This window comes from Anser brachyrhynchus (genome assembly GCF_964034855.1).
Source record: "Anser brachyrhynchus genome assembly, chromosome: Z".
NCBI classification, from domain to species: Eukaryota; Metazoa; Chordata; class Aves; order Anseriformes; family Anatidae; genus Anser; species Anser brachyrhynchus.
The window spans coordinates 56,189,830-56,201,625 of NC_137697.1; positions in this window are offsets into that span (position 1 = coordinate 56,189,830).

Below are 11,796 nucleotides of genomic sequence, written 5' to 3' on the forward strand. Positions count from 1 at the left end.
GGCTCCATGACACCCTAACTTATAAGTCCATGGACAAAATTAAATCTATGACATTGAATGAAGATGTCTGCATCCTCTTTACAGTGCATAGGGACAAGTCACATGCCTCAAAATTCGATCCAAAGTTGGCAAGGATTTTGATTAGGCAGCCAAACAGCTAGGTCTAGACAATTAACATGGAGGTGTCCAAACAACTTTCACACAGGAAAATGATGAGGCCAAAGTCTTCTAAATGTCAATTTTTCTATACTTTATGATTTCAGAAAGCTATCTCCATCCGCTATGAGCAAGCCTTCTTTAAAGGAGATACCTATCCTTTTTTCATTCCAAGAACTAAGTAGCACTTTTTTTCTTTAAAAATCCTGGAGGCACTGACATGCTTTCAAGCAATTTAGTATTTGTGACACTTAGGCAGGAAGTCAAATATCAAAGTCTGATTTTCCCAGTAGAAAAGGCGAAATAACAAAAGCTCTATGCTTCTTCTGTGATGAACAACGTGTTTTAAACTATATAAAAGGAAGCACCAAAACCATTATCTACCTTTCTGTCCATCTCTTAAAAGACAGGAGAGACTATAAGCATAATGTCTGAGGAGCTAAATTTTGTCAGAATATGCATATGTGACTGATACTCTTCAATCAAGTAGACAAGTGGAGAAATTCCTGGTTTCTGAATCTCAAACACATAAACACATTAGTCAGTTTCTAATCCCAGTTTAAAGTGGGACATCTTCAAAATGTCATCAAAGAGTAAGGTATGTATGGTAAGCACAGTCTTTAGAAGCTTCTTGTTTGTGTGTCAACTAAAAAGGAATTTTATTTCGAACACAAGGTTCAAAATAAAAAGCAAGAAGTTAGGTTCAAACAAAACCAAGAAGTTAGGTTAGACAACTGACATAACAGTTTATGTCTACTCCTGAAGGCACCTCACCTCAGTCTGCATTTCTGTTTTTGACCTACTCATGGTTGCAGTCCCACACAGAATTGATTAAAATTCCTTCATCAGGCCATCCAGACTCTAGTCACCTGCATCCTTTGAGTGCTATGAGCACACCTTAACAAGACCAAGCCTTATCCAAGAGTCAGTGGTACCTGCTTAAGGGACCCTTAAGCAGTCACCTCGCTGACTTTTCTGTTGATTTACATGTAAAAGATGTATTCATTCTTTACTTTAAACTCAGTGTTTTTCATCTGCAAATCCCAAAGGTCTATACTTAGTTGCAAATACATTTTGTACTTGAGATAATGACTGTTGAAAAATTAGGAGACAATAGGACAGAGAAAGCAACATATAAAAAACCATCTTGCAGAACAAACCTTAGGCTTCACTGTAACTAACAGCAAAGGCACTACAAAAATAGGTAAGGAAACAAAACAAAACAAAACACAAAAAAAAAGCCAATAAGCACAGAATTACATTAACCAATTGCTGTTATTAAAATGAAAACATTAAACAATTGCTAAGCTGGACAATACCTTTTTAAAATGAAGCCTTCAAGCTATGCAACAAAAACTGAATTAAATAAGAAAATCAAGACATCATCTGTTACATACAATTGCTATGCATCTAGGAACCATGAAATCAGCAAATACCCAAGTCCCCCATCTTGGGATAGGTGCAACAGAGACTGGAAATGATGGGGACCCTCCTCCTGTTTTTCCAAACTGTGTTATTGACTGCTTATACATAGGAGAATAACAGTAGGTAATTTAGTTTGAATTCAGTCTCACTGGGCAAATCCTTCCACTTTCCACAAACCTTTTTGTTAGATGTGACTAATGGCATTATGTCTGCATTCTCCATGATGTGGATTTGGAATACTCAAGTTAAATTATGGCAGTGAAACAAAAGCTGTTCTGAAGTGTAAAATTTGAAAGACTCCATTAGGAAACACCCAGCATCATCTGAAAGGGCAAACTGAAATGAACATACTTCATCAATTGCAGGAGCAATTTGATGTGTGGCAAAATACCAATTGTATTGCCAACAAGGCACAGGTGTACACCACATGAGCAGGTGAAAATGTGACTTTGAGGAGACCAGTGCTCACTCTGTAATCATCATAGAATCATCCAAAGTAACTCATTGCATCCCTCGCATACGCAGCAAAAAACAGTTTGAGATTTGTGTTTGGGTGAAATTCCAAACCATTTCCACTAAAACTGAACAGTGTCCATTATTGTTTGAACTTGTGTTTCAAAACTATTTTAGAAAACAGTCACAAAGAGCCATATGCTAATGCTGTGGTTGGCAAATCATGGAGGAAAGCTTAATGCCAGTTTGGAACAGAATGTACTCACATTAAAGTGGTTTTATTTATTGAAAAGAGGCATTGTCACCTGTATAAATTTTTATTTTGTCCACCCTCCTTAATCAAGCATCAGTGTTAAATCTTCATCTCAAGGTCTATCAATAGTTTAAAAATTGTTAAAATATATATTTATCAGAGACATAATCATTATGGTGATCCCAGAGTAATGCACAGACCATATTCAATGTGCTCTATCTGAGACATTTTTATTATTCTCTTTAACTTGACATTTAGATTTTTTTTCTGTTATACAGAAGATCCAGATTCTTTCCAGCTCGGTTTGAGAGAGAATTTTAATCTATGTGTTATACTTTTCAGGTTTCATCATTGACTTCCTGGTATAAACGATTGCAGTATTTACAAATAGCTATAAGTTTGTCTGTTTTAAAAATATCTTGAAAAATAGACAATCATTTTTTTCTTGAAAAAAAAGTCTGAGATAATTAAATATTGGATTAATTGAAAAACAGTGGGTGATAGCTTCCTGTTCAGTCACTCAACCAAGAAATATAAATTACTCAAATAATTTTACGTGGCAAACCTTAATCTAGGAGCGGGGTGCAGTACAGCACACAAGCAATTATTTGTGTCCTGGAAGCATTAGGAGAAAGAGGGGTGGGGGTGGGGGGTGGGGGGGGGGCGGTAGGGGCTGGGTCGGAGGCATTGTCTCCACTGCAAGGAGAAGGAATGTGGAGTCTTTATGAAAACAGAGGCATTGGAGATATTAGATGAGAATAACATGATGATTTAATCAGAACAAGAACCTAGGACGTTTATTTCAGCCTGGGCACAAAATTCACTTTGGTTTGGTTTAGCAGTGTAAACCCATACTAAATTTACTGAAATTTGATTTTAAGGAAATTAGTAGCTGTAAATTGTAGCTGAGAATAGAATACGCATCCATTTTCCCAGTGACTTTTTCAGTATAGCCACTCTGATTTTTAATTGATGTTTCCAACATTCTTTTCCTAAATACCTGATTTCTCCTGCAGTGTTGTGCCCCCAGATAGCTAAACTACTGTGAAGTGTTTGATTTGGTGCCTATATATTTAATTAGAATTCTACATCCTTTTTCTATGTTTATCTCTAAATTTAAGAAATACAGATGTGGTCTAACATTCTAGCTGGTAGTTCCTGATCTGATTTAGCCACCAGATCAGCAGTGCCTGAAATCAAAATAAAGTCCCCTGAGCAAAGAAGCCGATGTAGCAATATATAGCATGCACCCTATGCATTACATCAGCTAAAGATTGTTATGCTTTAATCTAAACCAGGTTTTAAGATGCCCTAAAACTACAATAAAGAATTCCTTGCACTTCCTTAGCTTCCACAAATAGGTATGAAATTTTTAGTTTTACTTGATTAAATCCAAAAAGTTGAAGCATTTAAGCATATACGTTCTTCAGGTCTATTTACTCTAGGGAAACGCAGCCACTGAAATTTAATGGCAGTGATCCAAACCATGATGAACTGAGGCAATTTCATTTTTGTTGACCATTGCTCCAGGTCATTGTAATTTAATGAGTAGTAATCCTATTTAAAATATGTTACAGGCAGCGAGGTGCCTGCTGGGAGAAAGCTGCTACGCATGAACAGATCAATATGCACTGTGTGCATTCAACCATTCAATAATCGATTCACCCTTGTTATGAGAAAATAAATGCTAAACTCCTAAAAGTTAATTTCTATAGAAAGCTTTTACAAGGCTATCAAATTATTAAAAGTTTACATGGGTTCTCTTTTTTGTTGCTTTTGTTTTTAAATCTTTGTGCAGTACAGGCTACATCTCACAGCAACATCCTATTTAGTACTAGCTACTTGACTGTCAATTTAACGTCAGGCTTGAAAAAGGAAGTTGCAAACTGAAGGCTGCTATTATTTTGACTGTGGCAACTTCAGAATGAAAAAGTAAACTTTTTCTACTTTAAAGCATGTTACTGCCTACACTTACACCTAACTTGTTAGAGGTTTGTTTTTGCTGTTGTTTTAATCCAAAAATTTCTTCATTGAAGTCAGTTCTCTTTGGATGAGATCCTTAAAAGAAGTTATTATATTTTTAATATCAGAGTTATAAACAGAGATTCACACATCGCCTTCCATAAGGTCCCGATTCTCTCTTGACTTTTATTGGGCATCAAGCTTTTTAAGTTAGCCTAATGAGTGAAGACGCTAATTAATCTCTACAGAAAAACAAGTACTTACAAATACATGCTTTAAAAATGATCACAAAACAACAAAAAAAATACAAATTAAAAAAGAAAATCCACCTCATCTTCTTTTTGTTTGTTTGTTTCAAAAATAATTGTTGCAAAATGTGTACATTGGAAGAGTACCTGCCCAGTGTGTCTGGAGTCTTTTGCTAAGCCTGCAATTAGTGTGCTGATGGGGCTGGATCTGGAGACAAATTTGCTAAGTGAATTCACAGTTTACTTGTTGCAGTGCTCTCCTAGCTATGTCTTCCTGCCAATCTTCCCAAGAATAAATGTAAAAAGTGCAATGACATACAATACAGACACACCCTAAATTTTTATTCTCTGTCCAGCTGCCCCTGTATGCATTATATAGCTTTCTGACAATGATTTTCAATTAACTTTATTAAGGCAACAAATATGGACTGGGTCCTTTTAGCAATGCCAGTGTAGCTGCTACAAGGAGAGACAGGATGTTGTAATCTATAGAAATGCAAACTTTAGCTGAAGTTCACAATAAACACCTGAAGTTCAAAGGTGTTCACACTTTGAACACCTAAACTTAGGTCTTGGAAGCACTGCAGATTTCAGGGCAGTACCAAAGACTGACATTTCAGCTCTTATATCTCTATCTGAAATGCCCAGATCTAACCTTTCACATATTAATTGTTTGACTTTTCATGGCGGAAATTTTAACAAATGTTATGTGATGCAATTAAACACTAACAAAAGCCTTCCTTTATGCACTAAGATACCTCTGTTGTAACATGAAAGAATTTATAATGGACTGAGTCTTTCATACCCAAAATCACAAACATTAAACTGTCAATTTAATGTGTCCCAGATGGGTATTCCCAAGGCCATGTGCTAATGGTATTTTACTGCTATATTGTAAAAGCATAATTCTTTTTGTGAGACATTAATATTTCACTCTTTCTCTAAACTGGTTTTCAGAAGGCTGATAGCTTAATGCTCAGACTGTTTCTCAGTGCAGGTTCAGTTTTTGGTGTCTCTGTCTTTCAGATGTGTTACTGACGTCTGCCTGGGAAACCATGCAAACTTGCTAGCAGCAGTGGTATTTTCTGTGGAATTCATTTAGAGTGTGGAAGAAGTCTTTCACATATTGATAAAGCTGTTCCCAGGCTTTATGTGTCACATCCCAGTCACTTCCCCAATCCTGACAGCCTATTCACTGGGATGAGCTAAGATTTATTTCACTGAGCAGTCACTGTAAGACAGAACAGCTTTGAGACTTGCTCTTTTTTTAATCCAGACTCTGTACCAAATTTTTACTCTTTTGGATTTAATGCAAATGTGGAATAAAGTTTATCACAAGCAGGATTCGGGCCTTCATGATAACAGAATACACTTTTTGTGGTTTCCTGCTCCCATCTGACAAAATATTGATAATATCCAAGAAGGTACCAATCAATATAACCTTTATTTCTGTTATCCCTCTTTTCTGTTTAAAATTCCCAAATGTTCTACCCTAACAAAAGTTTCATTCTGAATCCCACCAGACCAGGAGAACAGCTGTTCTTTTCTCCTCTGCAATTCTACTGAAGTTAATTAAGTTCTTTCTCATAACTAAAACTTGTAGACATCTAAAATTAACAGCTACTTTAATTCTTCTGTGTGTCATGTTTCATTGTAATTTGCCTTCTGGAAAGACACTAGTCAGTGACTTCACTCCAGCCTAGAATACTGGCTCCTGTTTTTTGAGCTGATGTCAGTGTTACTTCTCTGCTTGTAAAGGTCAAGTCCCTTTGTTACACCCTAAGGAGACACTCCACTCATCCTCAGCAGACAGAATGTCCAAATGCATTTATCAAAATGATCAACTGCTACAGTTTTTTGGTCTTTAACCATTCATAGCACTCTACAAATTGGGGAAACCTGAAAAACAATGAGGTTTAAGGACACGCAAGGTAGACCAAAGCTTGATTCGTGAATCTCTCCATAATGTGGTGAAAAGGAAATGAGCACTTAGTGTCAGATGTGCATTCAAAATGGATGAGTTCACTTTTATGCACAACATTGGCCTAATTTCAAGGACTTCCATAAGATTTAAATGATGAATAGACCCTGTGATGGCCCTGAACTGGAAGGTGATTTTTATTTTATGTTTGCTATATCTGACTGGTGATTTAATATGACAATAAGGGTGATCTTTTTTAAAATTTGTTTCAACACATGCAAAATAATGCAAATTAGGGGAAGCATCACAAAGCCTTAATAGAAAGGAGTGATGCCAGTGTTAATCAAACAAAACAAAACAACAACAACAAAACACATCAGGCATGATTTGTCTTCGTGTCGCCTAAAAATACAGGATAAACTCTACTGGAAAACATAAGCCCCATTATTGAAAAATTAGTATGACCATAAATCCATTTTTTTCCTTTTTTCACAAACATATGGGTTACCAGGTTTTATCCAGAGGCACATCTAGGAAGGACTTAAACTTCATTTATACAATGTTGAGTACCACTGGGTGAATATATATATATATATATATATAAAATAGAGCAAATATATGTCTATTACATATATGTAAGTGATATATATATATACACATAATATATATATTATCACTTAAAAATTCTTTCCTGCCTGCCCATGGACATATTGGCCTCGTGTTGCACAGAGAGTTGGTAAAGACAGTAAGGTAGAAAAGTGACCAGAACTTTTTTAACAAACAGCTAAGTGATTAGATGCATGAAGAAAGGGAAGACAACAAAAGAAATAGACATTTTCATCCCATAGACACAACATACCATGCACTTTCTAGTCCCACCAGATGAAAAAATAGAATTTGCAGAGTTTGAGAAAATAAAGTACTGGTTTGAGATCACCTAAGGAACCTGAATGTGTACAAGTCCATGAGACCTGATGAGATGAATCCAAGGGTCCTGAGGGAACTAGCAAATTAAGTTCCTATTTGCTGTACTTGAAAAGACGTGGCAGTCTGGTAAAGTTCCCAGTGACTAGAAGAGGGGAAACAAAACTCCCATGTTTAAAAAGGCAAAAAAAGGAAGACCTGCTGAACTATCGACCAGTCAGTCTCACCTTTGTGGCTGGCAAAATCATGGAGCAGATCCTCCTGGAAACTGCCATGGCACATGGAAACAGGCACATAGGAAACAGTGACTGATGTTAGACAACATGGCTTCACTAAGAGCAAATCATGCCTGACAAATTTGGTGGCATTCTGTGATGAGGTTACAGCATTGCTGGATAGGGAAAGAGCAACTGACATCATCTACCTGGATTTGTGCAAAGCATTTGACACTGACCCCCATGATATCCTTGTCTCTAAATTGGAGAGATGTGGATTTGATGGATGGACTTGTAAGGGGTTAAGGAATTGTCTGGATGGTCACACACAAAGAGTTGCAGTCATCAGCTCAATGTCCAGGTGGAGGCCAGTGATAAGTGATGTCCATCAGGGGTCTGTACTGGGACCAGTGCTATTTAACATCTTTGTCAGCAACCAGGACAGTAGGATTGAGTGCAGCCTCATCAAGTTTGCCAATGACACCAAGCTGTGTGGTGTGGTTAACACACTAGAGGGAAAGTATGCCATCCAGAGGCACCTGGACAGGTTTGAACCTCATGAGGTTCAACAAGGCCAAGTGCAAGGTCCTGCACGTGGGTCAGGGCAATTCCAAGCACAAATAAAAATGGGTAGTGAGAGGAGAGAGACGTGAGAAAAATTTTAAATAATTTTCTTCAGACAGGATCTTCTGTGAAGCTATTTTATTCGCGATTGCAGTGGCAGGCGTCCGTCAATCAGGAGCGCATTTTAGTAAACAAATCATAACCTTTTATTCCCTATTACCCAATGCCTGATCACCTCCCCTGTTTCCTCATTGGCTGAGTACTACAGGTTCACAAGCTACTTGACGCTCCTCTATACTATATATGTACAATTTTTCTTTTTTTTCAACCCCTTAATTTCTCCTTTCTTATGTTTTGAGAACTTGTGATCTTTGTTTTACTGTTCTCACACTGCTCATCCTGTTTTTCTCAAGCTTCTACCTTATTTTGGAACAGTGAGGCCTTCTACTGTCCACTTATCTACTTAGAATTTCTTCTTATTATGACTACGCAACTACCTTGGAATACAGAAAAGTAATTCTTTACTGCAAAAACACAACTTAGTTTCTCACAATTCACTCCTCTTCTTTTCTTACTTTTATTGTTGTTTTTGCACCTCTTCACATACTGCACTCTTGAGTTTTTCCAACATTAAGGTGCAATACTCTTCTTTGGATGTCACAGGGGATGACAGATATACAATGCCATTATTATTACAATACGAACAAATAGTTGTTTGAGCCAATTCTATTCAGGTAACCACGAAGTTAGTTTCTCCCAAATGTTTCTAAATCCCCAGGAACTGTCATCTTGAGTTACTCTATGTAGGATCTTGTTGTTTTTTGTTTTTTTTTTTCCCCAAATATTTTTGAGATCAGTCAAATTCATCCCGTTTGATCTACATATATACAGCAACTAGTATTAATTACAGTGCACACTCCTCCTTATGAGGTTATTAATAAATCTAATAATATTTGATTTTAGAGTGCTACTTTTGCAAACTTATCTAACATATTTTCTAGATCTTCAATATATTTACAATATTTTTGTATTTTGAGATATTTACAATAGCTTTTTCTAATACCTAACCAAGGTAAAAAACACCTTGCAAAACTGTGAAATGCTAGAGAGTTTTACTAGAGGATTATCTGAAGTCGGCTTAATTCTGCGTGTGGTTTCAAGGGGCTTCGGCTCTGTGGGTCTTCAATAATGGTTACATTTGGAATTATTGCCTCCAGGGTGAAAGCTCCCTTCCATCCTAGAGGCAACACCTTCCTAGCTTTATTGCCATATAGCCAGTACCACCTCTTGCCATTCAGGACTGGCCATCCGGTTACAGGATTCTCATGTTGTATCTGGTGTGCATTATGGACATTAGCATTCCTGTGGCTACCATATTCAGTACAGTACGGATTATTCCCTACTTCGTGGATATTTCCACACCCAGGGTCAGTACTATTGCCCCCTGAGTTTCTATCATTGTTGTTTAAAAGGCGCCTGTGATAACACAGTATATTGTAGCCAGGACTATGTGTAGGGAGTTCAACTTCAAAATCTATTCCTTCCCAGGGCTGAGTTTTATCTGTCATTTTTAGAAATCTAGAGAATCCAGACACAGTTGCTGCTGTAAATAGCAATCAGAGACAAGGCCTCTTCAGTCTTTCTAGGTGTCTGGGTGCAAATCCAACAATTATTTCAAGATAGAACTCAAGAGATGTTCTGGATTAATTGGAAATGCTGATTTTTCCCTCTATCCTATCACTAATCCATTAAGAATAGGTATTACTAAGATAAACCTAAAACACATCCTTTCTATATATATATACACCCCTATAATAATTAAGAAATAATTAAGAAAAACAATAAAAATCACAAACTAATAAGGATTCTTCTGGTGAGGATTAAATACCCCCCTTTCTCCCACTTCCAGAGAGAGTTCCCTGGAAACACTCCAATTCTGTGTAATTGAATCCCTTTTACTCATTAATTCATTAAGAATTCTTCTAAGGAGAAGTTAAAGGTTTACAATAGATAGTTTTAACAGTTTTAACCTTAAAAGTCTTTGTTAATGCAGTCTCTCTGGTATCAGGGTTAACTGATGCTTTTACCCAGGTATGAGTCCACCCTTTCTCAGCCGTTCTTACTGTCGTCTCAGTAGTCAGGAGCACTTGGAACAGTCCATCCCACTCAGGTTGCAGTTTCAATTCTCTCCATGTTCGCATCAGAACACGATCTCCTGCTCGGAATGGATGGATCAGGGCTTCCAAGAGTGGGGTTTGAGCTAACAGTCCATGGGTCCTGAAAGATGACAAAAAGGATGACAGCCCAAGTATACAGTTCTTAAGAAAAGCATCTTTTGTCTCAAATTGAGGTAATTCATTCCCTTTGTCCATGTAGAGCAATCCAAATATTTCATATGGTGAAACTCCCACATCTTTTCTTGGTGCGGGTTGAATTCAGAGAAGTGCCAAAGGTAAGCACTTCATTTGAGGAAGCTCAGTTTCCAGGACTTAGTCAATTGCTTCTTTACTGTCTGATCCACTCCACCCTTCCAGAAGAGGAAGGATGCCAAGGAGTGTGAAATTTCCACTTAATTCCTAGAGCCCACATTAGCCCTTGCAATATTTCTGACATAAAGTGATTTCTTTGATCAGAGTCAGTATTTTCAACAATTCCATACCTGGGAGTTATTTGTGCTAGAATTACTTTAGTTACTATGTTTGCAGTAGCAGATACTGAAAGGAAAGCTTCCACCCACCCTGACAGATGATCTACCAAGACTAGTAAGTGTTTAAATCTACCTACTGTAAGGAGTTCTGTAAAATCTACCTGTACATTTTGGAAGCGTTGAATTCCTGGTTCTCGCTCCTCTCACTCCCGCAGGCTGACTGCAGATAATTTTCCTACTTACCTTTTGACATACTACACAACTCCTGCGTAGTTGTTCAGCCAGAGTATATATATTCCTACACATACATATTTCCATAGCACAGCGTCACGCATTTGCTGAATTCCCCAATTACCCTCTTGATGTAAAACAGTTAATATTTGCCTCATTAGTACTTTATTCAGCATTTCTCTCCCATCAGGGAGTATCTGTTTTCCTTTGGACTTCGTGACTCCCCATTCATTCACTTAAAAACCTCTTTCTCTTAAAACTCTTATTTCTTTTTAGTTTTGGGTAGGGGTAGTTCAACAATTCCCTGAATCCTCTCGGGATTTATTTTTCATTCCCCCTCAGACACTAGATGCCCTAAATATTTGACTTCTCTTTCTATGAATTTTAATTTATTTTCCAATACTTTCAAGCCCTGTTTTCCCACGAAGTCAAATAGCTTGTTAGTGGCTTCCTTCACAACTGTTTTCTCCTGTCCTAACACTAAAAGATCATCCACATATTGTAAGAGTAACACCTTCTTGGGAGGTTGGAATTACTCCAAAATTTGTTCTAGAACTTGCCCAAATAAATTGGTGGCCCTGTAAACCCCTGAGGTGAAATTGTCCATCTGTATTGCTGCTTCCGCCCCCATTTCAGAGTCTTTCTACTCAAAGGCAAATATATCTTTGCTATCAGGGTCTGAGAGCACCCCATTAATAATACTGTTATTCCAACCTAACAATTTATTATTCGAATGCCCAATTTCATTATCAAATTCTTTCCCAACAAGTTAGTCCCTGCCTCAAGTGCATACAATA